The 22,016-nt window shown below is 40.3% G+C and overlaps 1 protein-coding gene across 1 annotated transcript in view; it reads left to right on the forward strand.

Moving 5' to 3' along the window:
- Positions 1 to 10,484: 10,484 nt before the first annotated feature.
- LOC132392363 (cell surface glycoprotein CD200 receptor 1-B-like) overlaps positions 10,485 to 22,016 on the forward strand; it is a 57,523-nt gene continuing 45,991 nt past the window's right edge. Inside the window, exon 1 of the mRNA XM_059966184.1 lies at positions 10,485 to 10,552. The gene's annotated coding sequence lies outside the window, so the exon portion shown is untranslated. The remainder of the gene's footprint in view (positions 10,553 to 22,016) is intronic.

Raw genomic sequence — 22,016 nt, forward strand, 5'->3', positions numbered from 1 at the left:
TAATCATATTATGCCTCTCCAAATGTTCATGAATCCTGCCTCTCAGGATCTTCTCCATCAACTTAACAACCACTGAAGTAAGACTCACTGATCTATAATTTCCTGGGCTGTTTCTCTTCCCTTTCTTGTATAACGGAGCAACATCCTCAACCCTCCAATCCTTCAGAACCTCTCCCGTCCCCATTGATGATGCAAAGATCATTGCCAGAAACTCAGCAATGTCCTTCCTCACCTCCCAGACTAGCCTGGGGTACATCTCATCCGGTCCTGGTGACTTATCCAACTTGATGCTTTTCAAAAGCTCCTGCACATCCTCTTTCTTAATATCTATGTGCTCAAGCTTTTCAGTCCACTGTAAGTCATCTTTACAACTGCCAAGATCCTTTTCCATAGTGTATACTGATGCAAAGTACTCATTAAGTACCTCTGCTCTCTCTGGTTCCATACACATTTTTCCACTGTCACACTTGATTGGTCCTATTCTCTCACATCTTATCCTCTTGCTCTCCCATACTTGTAGAATGCCTTGAAGTTTTCCTGAATCCTGTCCACCAAGGCCTTCTCATGGCCCCTTCTGGCTCTCCTAATTTCTTTCTTAAGCTCCCTCCTGCTAGCCTTATAATCTTCTAGATCTCTATCATTACCTAGTTTTTTTGAACATTTTGTAAGCTCTTCTTTTCTTCTTGACTAGATTTACAACAGCCTTTGTACACCACAGTTCCTGTACCCTACCAACCTTTCCCTGTCTCATTGGAAAGTACCTGTGCAGAACTCCACACAAATATCACCTGAATATTTGCCACATTTCTTCTGTACTTTTCTCTGAGAACATCTGTTTGCAATGCATGCTTCCAATTTCCTGCCTGATATAGCTTCATATTTCCCCTTACTCCAATTAATCACTTTCCTAACTTGTCTGTTTCTATTCCTCTCCAATGCTATGGTAAAGGAGACAGAGTTGTGATCACCATCTCCAAAATGCTCTCCCACTGAGATCTGACACCCAACCAGGTTCATTTCCCAATACCAAATCAAATACAGCCTCTCCTCTTGTAGGCTTATCTACATATTGTGTCAAGAAACCTTCCTGAACACAACAAACTCCACCCCATCTAAACCCCTCACTCTTGGGACATACCAATCAATATTTGGGAAATTAAAATCTCCCACCATAACAACCCTGTTATTATGACACCTTTCCAGAATCTGTCTCCCTATCCGTTCCTGGATGTCCCTGTTACAATTGGGTGGTCTATAAAAAAACACTTAGTAGAGTTATTGACCCCTTCCTGTTTCTAACTTCCACCCACAGAGACTTGGTAAAGAATCCCTCCATGTCTTCCTCGTTTTGTATGGCCATGACACTATCTCTGATGAACAGTGCCACGCGCCCACTCTTTTGCCCTTTCTGAAACATCTAAAGCCTGAAGTAACCATACCTGCCCCTGAGCCATCCAAGTCTCTGTAATGGCCACAACATCATAGTTCTAAGTACTGATCCATGCTCTAAGCTCATCCGCTTTGTTCGTAATACACCTTGCATTAAAATAGACACATTTCAAGCCATTGATCTGAGTGAGTCCCTTCTCTACCACCTGCCTATCCTCCCTCTCGCACTGTTTCCAAGCTTTCTCTATTTGTGAGCCAACTGCCTCTTCCTCTGTTTCTTCAGTTTGGTTCCCAGCCCCCAGCAATCCTAGTTTAAACTCTCCCCAATAGCCTTAGCAAACCTCCCCACCAGTAAATTGGTCCCCCTGGGATTCAAGTGCAACCCATCCTTTTTGTACAGGTCACTCCTGCCCCAAAAGAGGTTCCAATGATCCAGAAGTCTGAATCCCTGCCCCCTGCTCCAATCCCTCATCCACATATTTATCCTCCACCTTGCTCTATTCATACTCACTGTCACATGACACAGGCAGTAATCCTGAGATGATTATCTTTGTGGTCCTGCTTCTCAACTTCTTTCCTAATTCCCTGTAGTATGCTTTCAGGACCTCCTCCCTTTTCCTATCTATGGCATTGGTACCAATATGTACCATGACCTCTGGCTGTTCTCCTTCCCACTTCAGCATATCTCGGACATGATCAGAAACATCCCGGATCCTAGCACCTGGGAGGCAAACTACCATCCGTCCACAGAATTGGCTGTCTGATCCCCTAACTATACTCTATCATTGCTGCCATCCTCTTCCTTTCCCTACCCTTCTGAGCTACAGGGCCAGACTCTGTGCTAGAGGTGCAGCCACTGTTGCTTCCCCCAGGTAGGCCATTTCTCCCCCTCCACCCCCGCCAACAGCACTCAAGCAGGAATACTTATTGTTGAGGGGTACAGCCACAGGGGTACTCTCTAACTCCTGACTCCTGCCCTTCCCTCTCCTGACTGTTACCCGGTTATCTGTCTCCCCAGGTCCTGGTGTGACCACCTGTCTATAGCTCCTCTCTGTCACCTCCTCACTCTCCCTGACCAGACGAAGGACATCGAGCTGCAGCTCCAGTTCCCTAACACGGCTCCTTAGGAGCTGCAGCTCGACGCACCTGGTGCAGATGTGGTCACCTGGGAGGCTGGGAGTCTCCAGGACTTCCCACTTCTGACACTGAGCACAGAACACCAGCCTCACACACATACTTCCAGTCTGTATTCTACTCAGGCAACCTATCTCGCCTCGACCCATTAACGCCAAAGCCCCATTGAGCCAAAGCCTTCCTACTCTGTCTCCCTTTTCTCCTTCACCCGCTCCTCTGGTGCCTGCTCTATAAAACTGTCTCCTTTTTAAACTCCTCTTGCTATTCTCACCGGCTGACATTCTCACACTTGCTCAGTTGTGCCCGATCAAACTGCTGAAGAAACAACGTTGAAGAGGTGAATGACATCTCTTTCACCACTCAGATGAATGATGTTGTTTACTTTAATTTCAGTGACAATATAAGGTGGCATCTTGAGCACTGGGATCTGCTCCATTTCCAGTTTCCCACAAGAACAGTCAGTCTCTAAAGGCCCCCTGAATAGCCCTGGCCCTTGAACTTCCAGTCTTTGAGCTGCTCATCGATAAACAGTTCCACATGATCTGACCAACTGTTCCATGTGACCTTGCCACAGCCATGCCTCAGTCGTTCTGTGGCAGCCCACACTGCTGGACACTTCGTCTGCTTTGCTGGAAGGATAGACCCTGAGTATAAGGGCAACCTGTTGACTTCCTCAGGTCTCCACATGTTTTGTCCATAGAAATGGAGAGGTACAAGTACCAGTGTTGTAAAATTTCAACAACAATTTTAAGGGTGATATTCAGTTGCCGCATCAGTCCAATATGCTGGGAGACACCAGGTGATATCTCCTACATTGTACTAATACAGGTATTTTTGAACTAATTATAACTCATCAGTGATGAGCCCCTGAACCAATTACTCCAAAGAGTGGCACTTTGTTTCACCTCTGCACAAAATCCACTTTCTTTAAGGCAGTTTCTCTTTGCTAGTCCAAATGTTGGTTGAGATCTTGATTCTTTTAGACTGCTCCCCAACATCCATGGTGCTTTGCAACATAATGGCTAATGCAGCCAATAGGAATGCACATTGCAATATTTTATCAGGTCATCTTGCCTTAGGTTGAAAGATCCATGTATAAACTAGAATAGTAAGACATTGACAAAAGTGAAAAATGAGTGTCTTGCTTTAGTAAGTTAACGATACCCATATTTATTCAGCAATGAGAAATCCTTCCTGAAACACAGTGTAATTAATTGCATCAACTGCACATTTAAAAAGGTTGCCAGTGTAGCAGAAATATTGAAGTATCTGTAGTGAATTATGGTGTTTGAAATGTCGGGCGCCATAATTCAACTCATTTACGTGAGTTGGATGCAACCTTTGTACTTACTTCATCCTTTGAAAACTCTCTCTTATTCTTTCCTTTCTTCGGGACTTAGCCAAAAATGTTGACTGTTTACTCTTTTCCATTGATGCTGCCTGGCCTGCTGAGTTCCTCCAGTATTTTGGATTTCCAGCATGTGCAGATTTTCTCTTGTTTTTGATGGGCTTACTCTCTTTTACAAGTTTCCATAATGGAGACATTCAGAGAATGAGCAAGGCCTATCTCACTCTACAAAGTTGCTCATGCTCCTTTGCCTCTTTTATTTTTGAAAATCTCATAATAAATATCATGATCGCGAGCAGATTTGAAGAATTGGAATGGAGTTCAGATAAAAACTGTGAGAAAAATTTATCTGTTGTGGCATCCAACATTATCTTGCAATCATTCTTTGGAAAAAAAATAATTTACTGACTCATGGCAATGAAACTGGATCTCAAAACATGCAAAGGCACTGGCAATCTTTATCAGAGGGGCATCACAACATGTGTTATATCAATAGTTCTCAATCAGGCGAGTCTAAAATTGTTGTAGTAGTTGAACATTAGTCAACATAAAGTGGAATGTAAAGTCAAAAATAATGTATTACAAAGAAAAATCAATTAATACTTGGAAAAAAATTGTTTCAAACCTTACATAGCTTGGAACATTTCCCATTTGTAGGTGACAGCCATGAATACATTGGCTATGAATACAACTATGAAAGTTGTCATAGCACTCCACAGTGTTGACCCAAGTGTTTTTGCAACTTGGTTGCTGGCAGCCCACCCCATTTCGCAAATGTACGTGATGAGCACAATTGGTTGTTGCCTGCAAGGTCAAACTTTGGACAACTGTCCAGGCTGGGATTACTGGTTGTGGGGCAGGTGTGGATTTCCTGCTGGAGAGGCCATCATGGGTGGTGAAATACTGATCTTCTGCACTTGTTCTTCAGGCAGATTGGAGACTGTAGACAATAGTGCAAAGATCTGGAGGCACACAGAACATTTCATTATATTTCTAACTGACAGTCTCTGCTGCCTTCACATTTCTTAGATTCAGTCTTCTACACAATCTCAGTTAGGACTCTGCTCACAGTGAAGGGTATGAACCAGGACGATGTCTCTGCTTCTGCGGAAGAGTTGATCTCCCGTATGCAGTCTCCCCTTCCGTAGATCTGCTCACATGTATCATATCTTTGGTTCTGTAAGAGAGGAATGTGCTTAAGTCCAGCAACTCAGTAGGTACATGGAGGAAATTCAAACATTAGAGTTGCAAAGGTACTCGGAAGTCCTTGTGCAGGATTTCCTAAAGGTTAATTTGTAGGCTGAGTCAGTGGCAAGGAAGACCAATGCAATCATTTCAAGAGGCTTTGAATATTAGAGCAGGAATGTAATCCTAGCAATGTATAAGGCATTGATCAGAACACACATAGAGTATTGTGAGCAGTTTTGTGCCTCTTATCTAAGAAAAGATTTGCAGGCATTCGAGAGGGTCCAGAGAAGGTCAACAAGAATGATTCTGGCAAATAAAAGGTTTACATATGAAGACTGTTTGGTTCTGGGCCTGTACTCACTGGTCTAGAAGAAGGATCTCATTGAAACCTTTTAAATATTAAAAGAGGGGATGTGGAGAGGATGGTTCCTATTGTGGTTGAGTCTAGGACCAGAGAGCGCAGCTTCAGAATACAGAATACAGAGATGAGGAGGAATTTCTTTAGTCAGAGTGTCGTTAATCTGTGGAATTCATTGCCATGGCTGGCTGCAGAGGCCAAGTCATCAAATATATTTTAACTGGAAGCTGATAGGTTGCTGATTAGTCAAGGCAACATAAATTATGGGGAGAAGGCTAGAGAATGGGTTTGAGAGGGATAATACATCAGTCATGTTGGAATGGTGGAACAGACTCAATGGACTGAATGGTCTAATACTGCCTGTATGGCTTAAGGCCTTGTAGCGTCTGTTCATGTAGTGCATGAAAGTACCATTAAAGTACTTTTTTCTAGTATTACTCTATTGAGCAGAGATTCTAACTCCTCAAGGAGACAACTGAAGCCACCTCCTATCAGCCCCTTTAACAGTGGCTTTATAGATCTTCTGAATCCCTCAGTGCACAGGTCTTTCTCCTTGTATGTATCATCATAGAGGACTTCAATTTCATCTTTCAAATGAACCTGAATCCTTTTATTTTCCTCAGCAACCTCTCTCTTCCATGGTTGTATCCTGACTGCCAAGGGAGTGCTCCCTTCTCACACTGCTGCAGAGAAATGTGTTGGAGTTTGTATCAAACCAATAACTGTCTTGATGGTATCTGCGTTCAGCCCATTTTGAAGCTGTGTTTTATCTGCAGACTGTCCTACCACCGTCTACTCAACTATTTTTGAGGTGGAATCTATCTGGTGTGAACGCTAAACACAGCCCACATTTTAGTGCACCAAGAATGTCTAATGTTTAAGCAACACACACAAAATGCTGGTGGAACACGGCAGGCCAGGCAGCATCTACAGGGAGAAGCGCTGTCTACTTTTCGGGCCGAGATCCTTCATCAGGACTAACTGAAAGGAAAGATACTAAGATTTGAAAGTATCTCTCTCTGCCTGTTCTCCATCTCCCTCTGGTCTCCCCTCCCCCTTTCTTTCTCCCTAGGCCTCCCATCCCATGATCCTTTCCCTTCTCCAGCTCTGTATCACTTTTGCCAATCACCTTTCCAGCTCTCAGCTTCATCCCACCCCCTCCCATCTTCTCCTATCATTTCGCATTTCCCCCTCCCCCCACTACTTTCAAATCTCTAAGTATCTCTCCTTTCAGTTAGTCCTGACGAAGGGTCTCGCCCCGAAACGTCGACAGTGCTTCTCCCTATAGATGTTGCCTGGCCTGCTGCGTTCCACCAGCATTTTGTGTGTGTTGTTTGAATTTCCAGCATCTGCAGATTTCCTGATATCTAATGTTTAGAGATGTTTGCATTAAAGGATATTACATTCTTAACTTGGGCTACAAACTTTTGTTTGGGTTCATCCACCAGCTCACATCCTCAAGCTGCTCAGACAACTGCAAACTCCCTGAATGATGATCCATCAGCACTGACTCTTGCTACCCCAGAAACTGGCACCAGAGTAATCTAGACAGTGAATCAAAAACATTGCTGATGTGCCCTTTGAGGTTTTGCTTCCGTGGGTGTGTTACGGTGGTTGAGGTACAATAATGTAACTCTGTTAATGTAATACATGCAGGAAGCATTGAATTATCTTGTGTACTGGGGTTAGGGAAAGATGAATCCAAAAATTTCGACAGAAATCTTTGTGCCTGGGTATACCTAAAGAAAGTACGTGATGATCGAATATGCACTGGTTTTATAAACCTTAATATTAAAATGTTAAATGCGAGTAGGTAAAGTCTAGACTTTGTGCGTCTTCCAAATAATTAAAATGAGATGCTGTAGAATAACTCACCCATTAGTTAATCACTGTTGTTCCACTGCTACAAAACCACCATTATGTAGGAGGCTTTCTCCACACGCAACACTTACAGAAAACACAAAACTAAGATTAACAAATGGAATTTTAATTTCACCACAGCTAGCATTTGAAGGACTGTTTCCTCCCATTTCCTCTAGAAGTAGTTATCACATCCATGGCCTTTTTTGTAGAGTCCATGTCAAATGTTGACAATAAAAAGTGATTTTCCTTCTAGGAAAAAGATGTTTATCTTCTAGTTTATGAACAGCAAATTAAAGCACTTAGGGGGAGAGCACTGGCTGGCAGAAAAACCTACTGTTATCAGAACTCATCTTTAACTTCCTGGCTTTTTGATCTTTTTCAAAGAACTCGAACCATTAAAATAGGATACGTATGCATTCAGGGGTTCAGCATATTCACTTGCCGAGTAGAGGTTGTGAAGGGCTGTCTCACTTATCGTCTCCAGGAATAAGAATTCCTGCTTGATGGAGTAACATTAGAAGATGCTTCAAGGCAAATTATAATGTTCCTGATGTGCACTATCTGCAAGTATGATTTCCAGATTTAAGTCTGGTCAATCTTCAAACCATTGACTTGTTAAAATCAATTGTGGTTCAGATCAACCGTGCTATTCTCAGGAAACATATTGGTTGCTAAAACCTTTTCTAATAAGATTGCACAATCTTTATAGAATGTCTGTTCTTAATTATTGTCAAGCATGTCTCCCTAGCCTTAGAATATGTAATAGGTCTGGATCACTGAGTTATTTTACTGCAGGATTTTTGGGGAGCACCTTTCAGACATACGAATCAAAGCTATAAATATCTCTCCTCCTAATCTGACTGGCCCCATTCTCCTTCCTCAACCCTGTTCTTCAACTTTTTACTCTGGCTACAACCACCCTGTTCTCACCACCATTCTCCCTTCAGCTATGTGCAGGAGGATCTTTCACCTGACTGGGAGAAGATCTGCCAAATTGTCAGGGGGAAAGTTCTGAAGAAACAAACTAAATTAAATTAGGGTTACATTCCACAGTATCATTCACCTTTCCACCTGCATTCACAGGTCGGGCTTCTTCAAGCACCACCATATCATTCCTTAAAGAGATTAATTTTTTTTTGTTATAGGAGCATTGAATTATACAGTGAAGTGCACTGTTTGCATCAAACTAGATCAGTGAGAATTACGCTGGGCAGTCCGCAAATGTTGCCAAATTTCCAGCACCAACATAGCATGCCCACAACTAACTGTACATCTGTAGAACACCCAGAGGAAACATATGGTCATGGGGAGAACATACAGACATCTTACAGACTGGTGGGAATTGAACCCTGACCTTACGTTGGGTGCTGTAAAGCATTGCATTAAGCACTATTCCTCATTCCACTCCTTCAGCCACTGATCAGGTCCCACTGCTTTACAGGGCTCCATTAAATTTGAAAATATCAGAGATTTTGTGTCTATGATAGACGTGATGAAGAATCAATTTTATTTACCCTAATACAAATAGAATTTCTCCATAGCCGCTAAACATTTGGCTTTTTAAAGACACTACAGAATAAATATCTTCATAAACCCAATGCATTAATGCAATCATGAAAAAGGGTTTTAGCAGCTCCATTTTAGAAGTTTGAGGAGATCAAAAACATTTCCAGAGATCCTTAAACTTTTCTATACATATATAGTGGAAAGCATTCTAACTGGTTGCATCACTGCACGGGGTTACCACAGACTGAAGAGCATTGTAAACTCAAACAGCTCCATTGCAGGTACAAACCTTTCCACTACTGAGGACATCGTCGAGGGGCAGTGCCTCAGGGAGGTGTCACCCAAAGCCAAGTACCCTCACCATCTAGGACATGCCTTTTTCTTATTATTACCATCAGGGAGAAAGCGCAGGAGCTGTAAGACCCACACTCAACTGGTTCAGAAACAGCCACTCCCCCTCCTGTATTGGATTTGAAAGGTCCATGAACATTGCCTCTTTATTCCTCTTTTTTGCACTAGTTATTTTGTAATTTATGGTAATTTTGTGTCTTTGCATTGTACTGCTGTCACAAAACAACGGATTTCACGCCATATAAGATAGTGATACTAAATCTGATTCTGATTATTCTTAGTCTTTTACTCATAGAACATGATGGTGAGTTATCCAAAACTTTTCCAATTATTAGTCATACCATTAGGTTAAGACTCTTGGATCTTGACCCAGTCACAATGAGGATTCAGCAGTACATTTCCAAGTCAGGATAATGGACCAGCACAATGCCACAGGGATTAAGATGTTGCCTACTTAAATTCAATCCTGACTTCAATGCCTTTTGAAGACAGTCTACATATTCTCCCTATGGCTATGTTGGGGTTTCCCCAGTTCTTTGATTTTCTCCCATGTTCTAAAGTTCATGTTCATAGGTTAATTGATTTATGTAAACCACCCCCCGGTGTAAATTGGTTGAAAGTTAATGGGCGTGTGTAGAAAAAGTGAGTGAAAGGGATTTCGGGGATGAGGATTGATGGACATGCTCTAATAATTATCATAGATCCAATGAGACAAATGTCGTCCTATGTTAGAATGAAAAACGAGAAATACAATTGTCCAGTGTGGTGGTGACATTGTAGCCAAAGGAGTTCTCCATTCCTGGGTATCCTGTCCCAATAAGTGTTTGGGACAGGAAGATACCAAATAGATTTTGGATAGCAGACAGAAGTTAAACTTTAATGAAAGCAAATTCTATACCCTGTAAAACATTACATTTAATCATAACTGTTTAATATAAGTGGTACAACATTTGACACGATGAAAATAATCATGTTTCATCGTGAATAATTGTGAACATTTCTGTCATATCTTTACTATCTTAAAGTTTCTGCTTAGCAGTAAACATCATTACAGTCATATTTCTGGAGTAAACTGGAAATAATGATTCCAAAGGTATGGTTTTAATAATGGAAAATATAAATAGTTAACATAAAGGAGAATTAGTCCCACACTTAAAAGATTAAATTGACGTTCAAATGCATAGTGGTATTTGCTTATATCGGAAAATCCTCCTTTCTCTGGTTTCAACTATGCTGAGCTAGTAACACCTCTGAGTCAGAAAGTTGTGGATTTTGTAATCTTTCACTTCAGTGCAGTAGAGTTCAGTGCCGGAGGTGCATTTGTTCAATTGAGGTCTGAACCACATGGGACTATTCAGAACAGAGAATCTTCTTGACATACTGCACTAAGTTCCCTCTCCAAACGACATCAAAAGGTAACTTGCTAGTTATTACAGTGTTGCTGATAGTGTGAACTAGTGTGTATGCTGATAGTCAAATGTACTGTCACAACAACAATTATTATCATGAAGAGCTGTTGGGATATTTCTGTGAATAGCAATAAGATTTAAAAAAAAACAAATCATTCTGCATTCATATTCCTACTGCTGTAAATTGATGGCAGAATAAAAAAATCTTTAAAGCAAATCATCACAAGATAACGAGCATAAAATGTTAAAGGTAAAAGGACTTGCTGATCTAGCTTCCCTTTTTTACAAAAGGGACAAATGTAGATTGATCTACTTTTTAGTCAAACTTTTTACTTTTTAGTCAAACCTAGGATTTTTTTTCTGGGTTCACACCAGTTGAAGTCAAATTGAGAATGTGAAAGTGTAAGAATGAAAGAGGTGAGTGATGTTACTAGAATATCTATTGTACTTAGACACCTGAGGAATTATAGTTCTGGTAGCCTATATAAGTTAAGATAATCTGTAAATAGCTTTGTACCTAACTTCTAACAGTTGTTGTATATATTTCTTTATTCCTGTAGAATGGAATTATTTAGGCTGATCTCTATAATCATTACGGTGCCATTATTGCAGGCAAGACAAATGTATTTGCTGAGTTAGAGATCCATAGCTGATTTTTAAAATAATCCTCAAATACTTCCTAACCTCAATCCTAAAAGGTTTAAAATTGGAAGCCTTTTAGGGAAAAAGGACTCTTACTATAGAAATTACTAAGTAATGAAAAAAAAACAATAATGCTGAAGTTTTGGATGCCTTGGGCAAAGCTTATAATTTATTATTATTATCATCATCAACCACTTCCCAATACATCTCTAATCCCAGCTTTCATTTGTCTCTTTGGGCTGGGAAGTTTTCTCTTTGTGTGTACAAGATAGATTAACGCAACCTTGCTGTTGACTAACTGTTATTGTTTGCACAATCCAATTCTTTCAAATCGATCTCTTAATTTTGTTGAATTTATCAACTTAGAAACACAAAATAAAGAGTTAAAGCAGAGCAAGAGAAAATATTCTCATCGGCAAAGAGATCCAAGAAATAGGGAGCAGAGAAGGAAGGCAGTTTGTAAAACAACCACAGTTTTATGGAGCAGTGGTCAGGGTCTGGAATGTATCACAAGGAATGGCAGGAAAAGTGTCAACAGTAACTTTCAAAGGGGAGCTGTATCGGGGAAAAAGAAAATTTGCAGGGCTGAAGTGTGAGAATGATTGGATTATTCTTACACAGAACTAGAATGGACTGAAGGCCAAATAGTTGCTCCTGCACCACGAGCATTCTCTGTTGCTTTATTCAGATACTTTGGTTCTTAAGCACATGTTTCAGCATTCAGGTTCCTAAGGATTTAATAGGTTTTATGATCCAAGCCTGCTGCAGACAATCTGAAATGTTTTCCTATAACAATTAGTTCTTTGACAATTAGTTGATGTACTGTATCTACAAAAGAATATTTTTCTTACATTTATCATATAATAGAAAATATTCTCAATGTAGGAATTTTTTGTGCATAACAAAGTCAAGACCCATTTACCACAAATGCTTTCACGTGAAGGAATATTTTAACTCATGTATATTTTGCATTTGTTTCATAGAGCTTCCTTACAGATATTTATATATTTTTTCAAATTCCCTTAGAAAGTATAAAGCTATTCAGAAACACTAGTGGGTTGTACAAAGTTTAATGGATGGAAATCCTAAAATATTTCAGACTAATCTCTTCATTTTGTTGAATTTATCAATTTAAAAGTCCATTTGATCTCAGTATCCAAGCTTCTCATGCATGCTATCGGTATAAATCTCCATTACAAGCGCACTTATTCCAGTGGAAGCAGATCTTCAAAAGTATGCTAAATTTGCTAGCCTGGGCAAGCAAGTTGTTGAATTAATTTTCACTTACAAATTAAAACTGGTGAATGGGATCTTTCAACTTCGATGGATTTGTCAGGTCATTTGAATTGCAAATCAAAATTTGTGGTCCTGACAACCACGCTGCAGTCATAATACCTATGTATTTCATTTGCTTGTAATGTTTCAAGCAAAATGTAATAAATTACAACTTTTACAAGTTATCCTGGGTAGGTACATCTCTTCCCATTCCCACTTCCACCCCACATTTAACAGTATTTAAAGAAAACAGAACGTGCTGTTCCACTGACAATATCTGCACTGAATATGATGTCAAATTAAACTAAGCTTGTTCTGTCTGTAAATCTCCCATATTTTTCCATTCCATTCATATTCAGATGGCTATATTAAACTTTTAAACACCGCTATCGTACCTGCTTCCACCACTACACCTAGAAGTCCATTACAGACATGCACCACTTTTAAAAATAATCTCCCTTAAACTTTCCTGCCTCACCTTAAATCTATGTCCACTAGTATTTGATATATCAATCCTGGGAAAAGAATTCTGACCATCTACCCTGTCCACACCTCTCATAATCTTATACAACTTTCTCAGCCTCTGACAAGTTAGAAAAGAAAAACAACAACCCGTGCTTATTCAACCCAAGGCTAGCACGAGAGGGCACAGTTTTAAGTTGCTTGGAAGTAGGTACAGAGGAGATGTCAGCGGAAGTTTTATTTTAGTGAGAGAGTGGTGAGTGTGTGGAATGGGCTGCCGGCGACGGTGGTGGAGGCGGAAATGATAGGGTCTTTAAGAGACTTCTGGACAGGTACATGGAGCTCAGAAAATAGAGGGTTATGGGTAACTCTAGGTAATTTCTAAGGTAAGGACGTGTTCAGCACAGCTTTGTGGGACAAAGGGCCTGTATTGTGCTGTAGGTTTTTCTATGTCTATAATATTGTATCTCATACTTTCTTATCCTGGTAACCTGCACCCTCTCCAAACTCGCGACATCCTTCCAGTACTGGGGCAATCATAACAGCTAACAATACTCCATGACCTGCCTTGCACTAAGTCATTCTGACTGTCACTATGATGCCATATTTTTCAAATGCACGCCAATCCTATCCCTAAGAATCCTCTCCAATAGCTGAAAAATTATATAACTCCCATTGGCCTATACTTTCTTGAATCAACCCCATTTCAGTTTTTGAAAATTGGTTACACTCCTGTTGCTTGAGGAGACAAAGGTCTACATCAAAGCCCCATTCTTGCTTCTTTCAAAAACAGTGCTAATGGATTTCTTTCTCCTCAAATAAAGATGAGCAAGTCCTTGAAGAAATAGCTGGAATAATTGTTCTTGATTCCCAGTATGTTGGCTGACTATAAAGACAAGAACGTTGTATCAGATTCAAATTTCACGTTTCTAACATGAGATTGTTGTCATTTAGGCAAGAAGCTCCATCAGAATCAGATTTGTTATCTCTGATTGGGAATATGTTTGCTTGGGCACTTGTTTACTGATAGATGTTAGAGTTTCATCATCAAAAGGTAGTGCTGAAACTTAAACAGGAGATTTACTGGAGTCAATGAGAGCAATGCTGATATTACCTTCAGACTCAAAGCACTAAATTGGAAAGGAGAAAAGATTTCCAAGCCAGTTCTCTTTGTAAAAGAAGCCAGAGAAGAACTCTAAAAGGAAGAGATGTCCTGCCATGAACCCTCAAGGTTTCCACACCATCTTACAAACGTACACCCTTCGCCACCAAGAAGAAAAAGAATAGTACTCACATAGAAGCAGCACGGCGTGCGTGTTCACTGCAGGACTTTCATTTTTCTAACCCTTCCTTCCTGCATAGATCTCCATTTTTCTATCATCCTTGTTCCTATCAAAGAGTATCTTAAATGGTCCTCATGTATCTGTCTCTACTACCAGCCCAGGCAGGGTATTCCATGCACCCACCACTCATTATTTAAAGAACTTGCCTTTGAGATTCCCTCTGCTGTCCTCCAGTCACCTTAAAATTATGGCCCCTTGTGTTAGCCTTTTCCGCCCTGGGAAAAAGTCTCTGGCTATCTAAAGTTCAAAGTACATTTTTATTATCAAAGTATTTATACATAATACAACCTTGAGATTCATCTCCCAACAGGCAGCCACAAAACAAAGAAACCCAAAAACAAACTCCATGTATATGGGGAGAAAAAGACTGACTAACACTCAATGTGCAATTATAAAATATTCATGCAAACAGTAACCACAAGCAGATTGTATTTCTGAACTGAAGTCCACAAGAGAGTTCCATGGTTCAGTGCAGCGATCTTAATTGGCCTGCACCTCGCTTCGGGCCCTGACACACTGACCTTTTCAATCTGGCCCTTCTCCATCCGAACATTTTACCACTTCAAGTAGCAATCTGAACTGGCCTGCATCTCGCCTCAGGCCTCAACACCATGACCTATCCAATCTGGCCCAGTGCTTAACTCTCCATCCAAATAACAGGTTCTGCTGCTTGGATACGCTGGTTTGATGCAGCCTGTAAATCTCCGTCTGCACGATGTGCTCAGTTGCATCTGGAGCCTGGATCCCATGCCTTTCATTCGGCCTGTGCCCGATCTCACATGCTCTTCCACCGTCCACTGCCTTGCCTGCCAAGGCTCTGCCACAGTGAATTGCCTCCAAGTCCAAATGGAAATCACAGACCATTAATTGTGATGATTGTTTGCCAGAAAAAAAACTGTAGTTAACAAAGTATTTAATTGCTATCCTTAACAACTCCACTCCATCTATACCTCTAGTCATTTTGTACACCTCTATCAAGTCACCTCCCAAAGGTGATTTGGTGGAACATATGAAGAGAAACATGAAAAATGAAACAGACAGTTCAAAGGAATAGCAGAGTTGGAAGGATTCAAGTGTATATTTAAAGAATGTAGGGAGAGCATTGCATATGGGACATAGTTGACATTTTCCATCTAATCCTAGTTAGCATACTTTAGAAAGGATGTGTATATGTAGAAAGGGTGAATTAAGTGTTAGCTGGAATTATTCCAGAGACCAAAGATTTCAAGTAAAATGTTAGGCAAGAGAACTTGAATTGGTTCTTAATGGAGGAAGTTTAATGAAGACACATCAGACTGATTTAGTTAAATTAGATGGAGGCAACCTTTTCCTGTTGGTAGATGGTTTAATTAGAATCAGGTTTATTATCACTGATATAGTCTAGCAAATTTTGTTGTTTTGCAGTAGCAGTACAGTGCAAGGTATAAAAATTACAATTAGTTACAAGAAAGAAAATAAATAATGTGAAAGAGGAATTCTGAGGTGGTATTTGTGGGTTCATGGACTATTGAGAAATCTGATGACAGAAGGGAAGAAGATGTTTCTAAAACATTGGATGTGGGTCTTCAGGCTCCTATACTCCTCTACAACGGCAATAATGAGAAAAGGGCATGTCCCAGGTGGTGAGGCTCTACAACTATGAAAGCTGGCTTCTTGAGGCACAGATATAAAATTTTGTATAAAAGAAACAAATGCAACAAGAACACATTTTTCAGTCAGCAGGTTATTAGGATATGGGATTAACCTTAAAGTTCAAAGTAAATTTATGTACAGTATGTCAACATGCACAATCCTGAGATTCATTTTCTTGTGGGAAGACTCAATCAATCCAATAGCCATCATAGAATCAATGAAAGATTGCACCAACAATATGCAAAAGACGGGACAACAATATACAAAAGACAATGAACTGTGCAAATAGAAAACTGAAGAAAAAAATGATAAATAAGCAATAAATGTTGTGAGCATGAGATGAAGAGTCCTCAAAAACGAGTCAATAAGTTGTGGAAACAGTTCAGTAATGGAGCAAGTGAAGTTGAGTGAAATTATTGCCTCTGGTTCAGGAGCCTGATGGTTGAGGGTTAATAACTGTTCCTGAACCTGGTGGTGTGAGTCCTAAGGCTCCTGTACCATCTTCCTAATGGCTAGAAATGAAGTGGAATCAAATAAATCAGTGCCTTTAAAAAAGGGAAAGGGCAAGATTTGATAGAGAACAATTTGCAGGTCATAGAGAACTTCATTTTCATGAGTTATTGTTGATGGACGAGTGGTTGTTGCATGGCACACTAAACAGCGATCTCTCACTAACAGGATGTGCTCTTTGAAGATACATACCCTGACTTTCTTCATTCTACTGAGGACATCCATCCCCTTCAGTAACAAATTCTATTTTGTATCTTCTCCACTAGCACAGTATTCAAAATTATACCATTTATAGCAATTCCGAATAATCAGTGGCAAGTCGTCTGATGGCACCAGCTGCAGCTGCAATCCATCTCGTCATGCAGAGGAGCAGCCTACCATTAAGTTGCCCCGCCCAACATTAAGTGCTGCAAATGAGTTACGATACTGAACCACATGCCCGAGGCACTCCGCTGATGATAAGCCTGGTCAGAGCTGCTGCATGTAGCAAATGCAAAAATGAGCATTTGCACCCTTCCTACAACAACATTTTAGAGCCGCAAATCTGCAGCTTTGATCACTTGAGTTTATCTGTCAAACTGTCCCATGAAGTTAAAGGGACATGAGAGCCCAGTATGCCTGAAATGACTGTCCCCAACATTCTGCTCCTTGTCTTCCCTGATAGCTTACCCAAAGGTCATTGATCTGTTTTACATGTCCCCAATGATCAGAAAAATGGTTGTCCAAATAGAATAATAAAAATCCCTAAGATATCATTTTATCTTAAATTACCAAATAATACTCAATAAGCTAAAGAATAAAGAAACAATCTATTTGCCAATCTAATAAATTCGGTATTCAATTCAGAATCTGAATGAGTTTTATTATCACTGACTTACATCATGAAATTTCAGATGAGTGGGGTTGTGCTGCATACCCTTCTGGCCTCTCACCTCAGGATGTCCACTGGTGGAGGCAGAGGTCATTTGCATCAGCATTTGCCCCTATCACAATTTGGCTCCGGTGTCCTTATTGCAGCCTGCAGGTGTGAAATTCAGAAGCAAGCCGATCCAAAAGAAAGATTTCTGAGTGATTTTCTATGGAATTGCCAGTCAAAAAGCAAGCATGCTGAGGCTCAGTGCACTGTCTGTATGGGGGAAACTAACAGGCACTGGTGAAGTAACCCAACTTAGACCCTTGAGGGACAGTCAAGATGCTAAATTTGCTTGTATCAGCATCATTGAAGGTTGTGGTGAGAATGGTCAAGGCAAAAATAGACACAGACAACTTACTGGCACTAGATTTGTGATAAGGAGCTTGGAGAGGTTAGTAAAGAAGCATATCAAATTCTGCCTGATAAATAACTTGGTTCTGTTCCAACTTGCCTACTCGTCACAACAGGTCAAGAGCAGGTGCCATTTCATTGGGTCTCCTCAGTTCTGGAAATTCTGGAGAGTGAAGGTACATACATCAGGATGCTCTTCATTGACTACAGCTCAGCTTTCAACACTATTAATCCTTTGAATCTAATCAATAAGGTCTAAGACCTTGGCCTCAATGCCTCTTTGTGAAATTGGATACTTGATTTCCTCACTTGCAGACCCCAGTCAGTTCAGATTGACAACAACATCTCCTCCACAATTGCCATCAATGCAGGGGCACCACAAAGCTGTTGCTTTGCCCCCTGTTCTACTTGCTTTATACTTAGAACTGTGAACATAAGCAAGGCTCCAATGCCATATTTAATTTTGCTGACAGCACCACTGTTGGCCAAATCAAAGGTGGTGACAAATTGGCATAGAGGAACGAGATTGAGAATCTGGTTGAGTGAAGCCATAATGACAACATCTCATGCAACGTCAGCAAAACCAAAGAGCTGGTTATTGACTACAGTAGGAAGAAACCAGAGGTCCATCAGCCAGTCCTCCTTAGAGGATTTGAGATGGAAAGGGTCAGTAATTTTACACTCAGTGGCCACGTTATTAGGTACGTTCTGTATCAAATAAAGTGATCAAATATTTTTGTGGTCTTCCATAGTCGTGACCATCCACTTCAAGGTTTGACGTACTGCATTCAGAAATGCTCTTCTGTACACCACTGTTATAACATGTGGTTATTTGAGCTATTGTTGCCTTCCTGTCAGCTTGAACCAGTCTGGCCATTCTCCCTGATCTTTAACAAGATTAACAAGGTATATTTGCCCACAGAACTGCGGCTCACTGGTCATTAATTTTTTTATTTTGTTTTTGCACCATTTTCTTTAAACTTTAGAGACCATTGTGGGAGAAATGGTGTGAGAAACAGCTTCTGAGGTACTCAAACCACCTGTCTTGGCACCAACAATTAGACAATCTGAAAGTCACTTTGATCACGTTCCTTCCCCACTCTGATATTTGGTCTGAACAACAACAGAACCTCTTGACCATGTCTGCAAGCTTGTATGCATTGAGTTGCTTCCACAAAATTCGCTCTTTAGATATATGTTTTAACGGGTTGTGCAGTGTACCTGAAGTGGCACCTAAGTGTAAATTGCAAGTCATTATTACTGCAGAGGTTCTTTCCTGGGAACAATACATGGATGTTGTTACTTTCTTGAAAGCTTGCACATATTCAGCATGCCATCGAAAACTTTGATAAACTTCCAAAGAAGCACAGTAGATAGTATTTTAACTGGTTGCATCATGAACCAGTATGGAAACACCAATATCCAAGAATGGGGGGAAAAAAGCTACAAAAAGTAATAGATACAGTCCAGTGCATCACAGGAAAAAGTCCTCCACAACATTAAGCACACCTAAAAGACATGCTGACTCAATAAAGCAGCATCCATCATCAAGGACCCCATCACTCAGTCATGTTCTTTTCTCAGTGCTGCCATTGGGAAGGAGGTACAACCAACTTAAGTTTCCACACAACCAGTTTCAGGAACAGTTATTACCTTTCAACCTTCAAGCTCCTGAACTGTTGTAGTTAGCTTAATTCATCTCAACACTGAAATGATTCCACAACCTATGGACTTTTAAGGTCTCAACAACTCATGTTCTCAAAATTATTTATTCATTTCGTATTTGCATAGCTTGCCTTCTGCTCATTTGTTGTTTGTCAGTCTTTATATTCAGTCTAGAAGTTCACACCACAATTATTCAGTGTTCTGTAGGTGAGTTGCAAAATATCAGCACCATTGCTCGTGAATGAGGAGAATAGCAAAAGCTGATTAAACCTCATGATGTATTGTGCTTGTTTCTAAACTCTACAGTTTAGAAAAGGATGCAAGGCCTTGAAATTGGAATGATGTTTTGTGGGATCACCATGAGCTTAATGGACTGAATGACCTCCTCCTGTCTGTCTCAATCTGTATTATATATGTTGAAAATGTTTGGCGATTAGCTCTATAATTAAAACTTTGTGGAGTATGCATGTGCAGTACCTATTCTCCTGGTACATTCATTAACTTTTTATAGCAAGTCAGACTCACTACTCAACCTGTAAATATAATACTTTAACAAGTAAGCTTGCTCTTACAGAAAGCCATTAAGATTAAAAACAGATTTCTTTTGAAGATAAATCCTCAACCAGAAAGTGTTGAAACGTAACAAAGGCTTTAAATATTACCTTTCCTGTCCTGACTTGGGTGTTAATTACTAAAGGAACTCAACAAAAAGCAAACAAAAGCAGGGCTGATCCCCTCTATCATTAGATGTACCCAAGGAAATTGCTTTTCTGCCATTGACAATGTATACATTAGTGGTGAGTCAAACTCAGTGTCAAAAATGGAGTACTTCTTCATTACAAAAGTAGTTTAACATCCAGTTTTTGTCTGAAGCTGCTTTACTGTAGTGTAAAAATACCATTTATGTGGCACCTTGCACTTGGATTGGACAGTCTTGTCACAGTGCCAAAAACAGGAATAAAACACAAGAATAGTAACTGCTTTTAGTCTTAATAGAACAATTACAGATGCATTTCCCTCAACAGAAATTAATAGTCAAAAAAACTTCTGTATTTGACTAGACAATGCAAAGGTTTAATGATAATGTTAAATTCTACCAAGAGTCTGTGCAACAAAGTCGGCCATTTTGAATGGCCTGGCTGGTCTCTCTCTATGTTCACACTACAAGCAGGCTTTGTCCAAGTCCTCTTCATCTAATATCAACGTATCTTTCCATTTTGTTATTTTTTCCATCTTATCTAATTTCTAGTCCTACTATATTCATACCGAAACTTGCGTACCTCAATGACCCAAGGAGCTATGTTGGCTGGAGTCAGGACTTTATGTTTTGGCTCTTAGTAGGATCACCCATACCAAACAGGTCAAAGAGTAGAAGGCAGAGTAAAGTCCTCCAGGTTCCAGGGTTCAGCTCAGGGTTACTAAACCTGACTGGTACAACAAAAAGCAATGAAGAATCCTATACCTGAGTGAGGCTGTATTCCTGAGTCTCAACCCAGGTTTTTATGACTGACAGGAGTGAAAAACAAGAGGAAGCTACTGACACAATGGAGAAAGCTGTGAACACCACCAGAGATGGAGGGCTTTCATTGCTGCCTTAAATGCCAGTGGCCTTATGGGCAAAAGAGAGATATTTATCAAAATGACCCACATTAAGAATACACCAAATGGCTACTTTCTCTACTGTTGTTTTTCTAGGGATGAATGCTCAACAAATTTTAAACCTTTTGAATGTTGGTTATGAATATAGATGGAGTGCTTATCGACTTGGTAAAAACAGTTCAAAGTAGAACATCATTATATTTATTAAATGTGGCTAAGTAGATGCTGGCACTGAAAATGAACAACTGGCTAAAATGCTAATACAATTTGTTTGAACAGCTGCCATGTGTAAGAAAATAATTGGTGCTAATACCCTCAGTGACATCAGATACAATTTGGTTGAAAAACTGTTAAGAAATTTTAATTCTGGATCTGTTGTTTTTGCCCAAGCCATTTTGTGCTGTTATGTCTGACCCAATTACAGAAACTAAAATTGACTGTTGCTAGGATTCAGAACCAAGAGGGGCAGGGGGTGGGGGAGAAAAAAGGAGAAAATTCAGAGAGCCGTTTTCAAATTGTTCGCTTGAAATAAACTCAATAGCTTAGTAGCACGGCCTGCTTGTAGTGTGAATATAGAGACAGACCTACCAGGCCATTCAAAGTGGCCATCTTTGCTGCACAAACTCACAATACTCCAAGTAAGGCCTCACCAGTGCCTCACAGAGCCTCAAAATTACATCCTTGCTTTTATGTTCTAGTCCTCTTGAAATAAATGCCAACATTGCATTCATCTTCCTCGCCACCATTTCAACCTGCAGATTAACCTTTAGGGAGCCCTGCACAAGGACTCCAAAAATCCCTTTGCATGAAGGATTTTTGAACTTCCTTCCCACTTCGAAAAGTCTACGCTTTTGTTCCATCTAACGAAGTGCATGACCATGCATTTCCTGACACTGTATTCCATCTGTCACCTCTTTTCCCATTCTCCTAATCTTCAAGTCCTTCTGCAGCCTTTCTGCTTCCTCAACATTAGCAGCCCCTCCACCTATCTTCATACTGAATGCAACCTTGGTCACAATTCCATCAATTCCTTCATTGAAATGATTGACATATAGCGTAAGAAGCATCCCAACACAGA

This window comes from Hypanus sabinus, chromosome 4 (genome assembly GCF_030144855.1).
Source record: "Hypanus sabinus isolate sHypSab1 chromosome 4, sHypSab1.hap1, whole genome shotgun sequence".
In the NCBI taxonomy this organism is placed as follows: domain Eukaryota; kingdom Metazoa; phylum Chordata; class Chondrichthyes; order Myliobatiformes; family Dasyatidae; genus Hypanus; species Hypanus sabinus.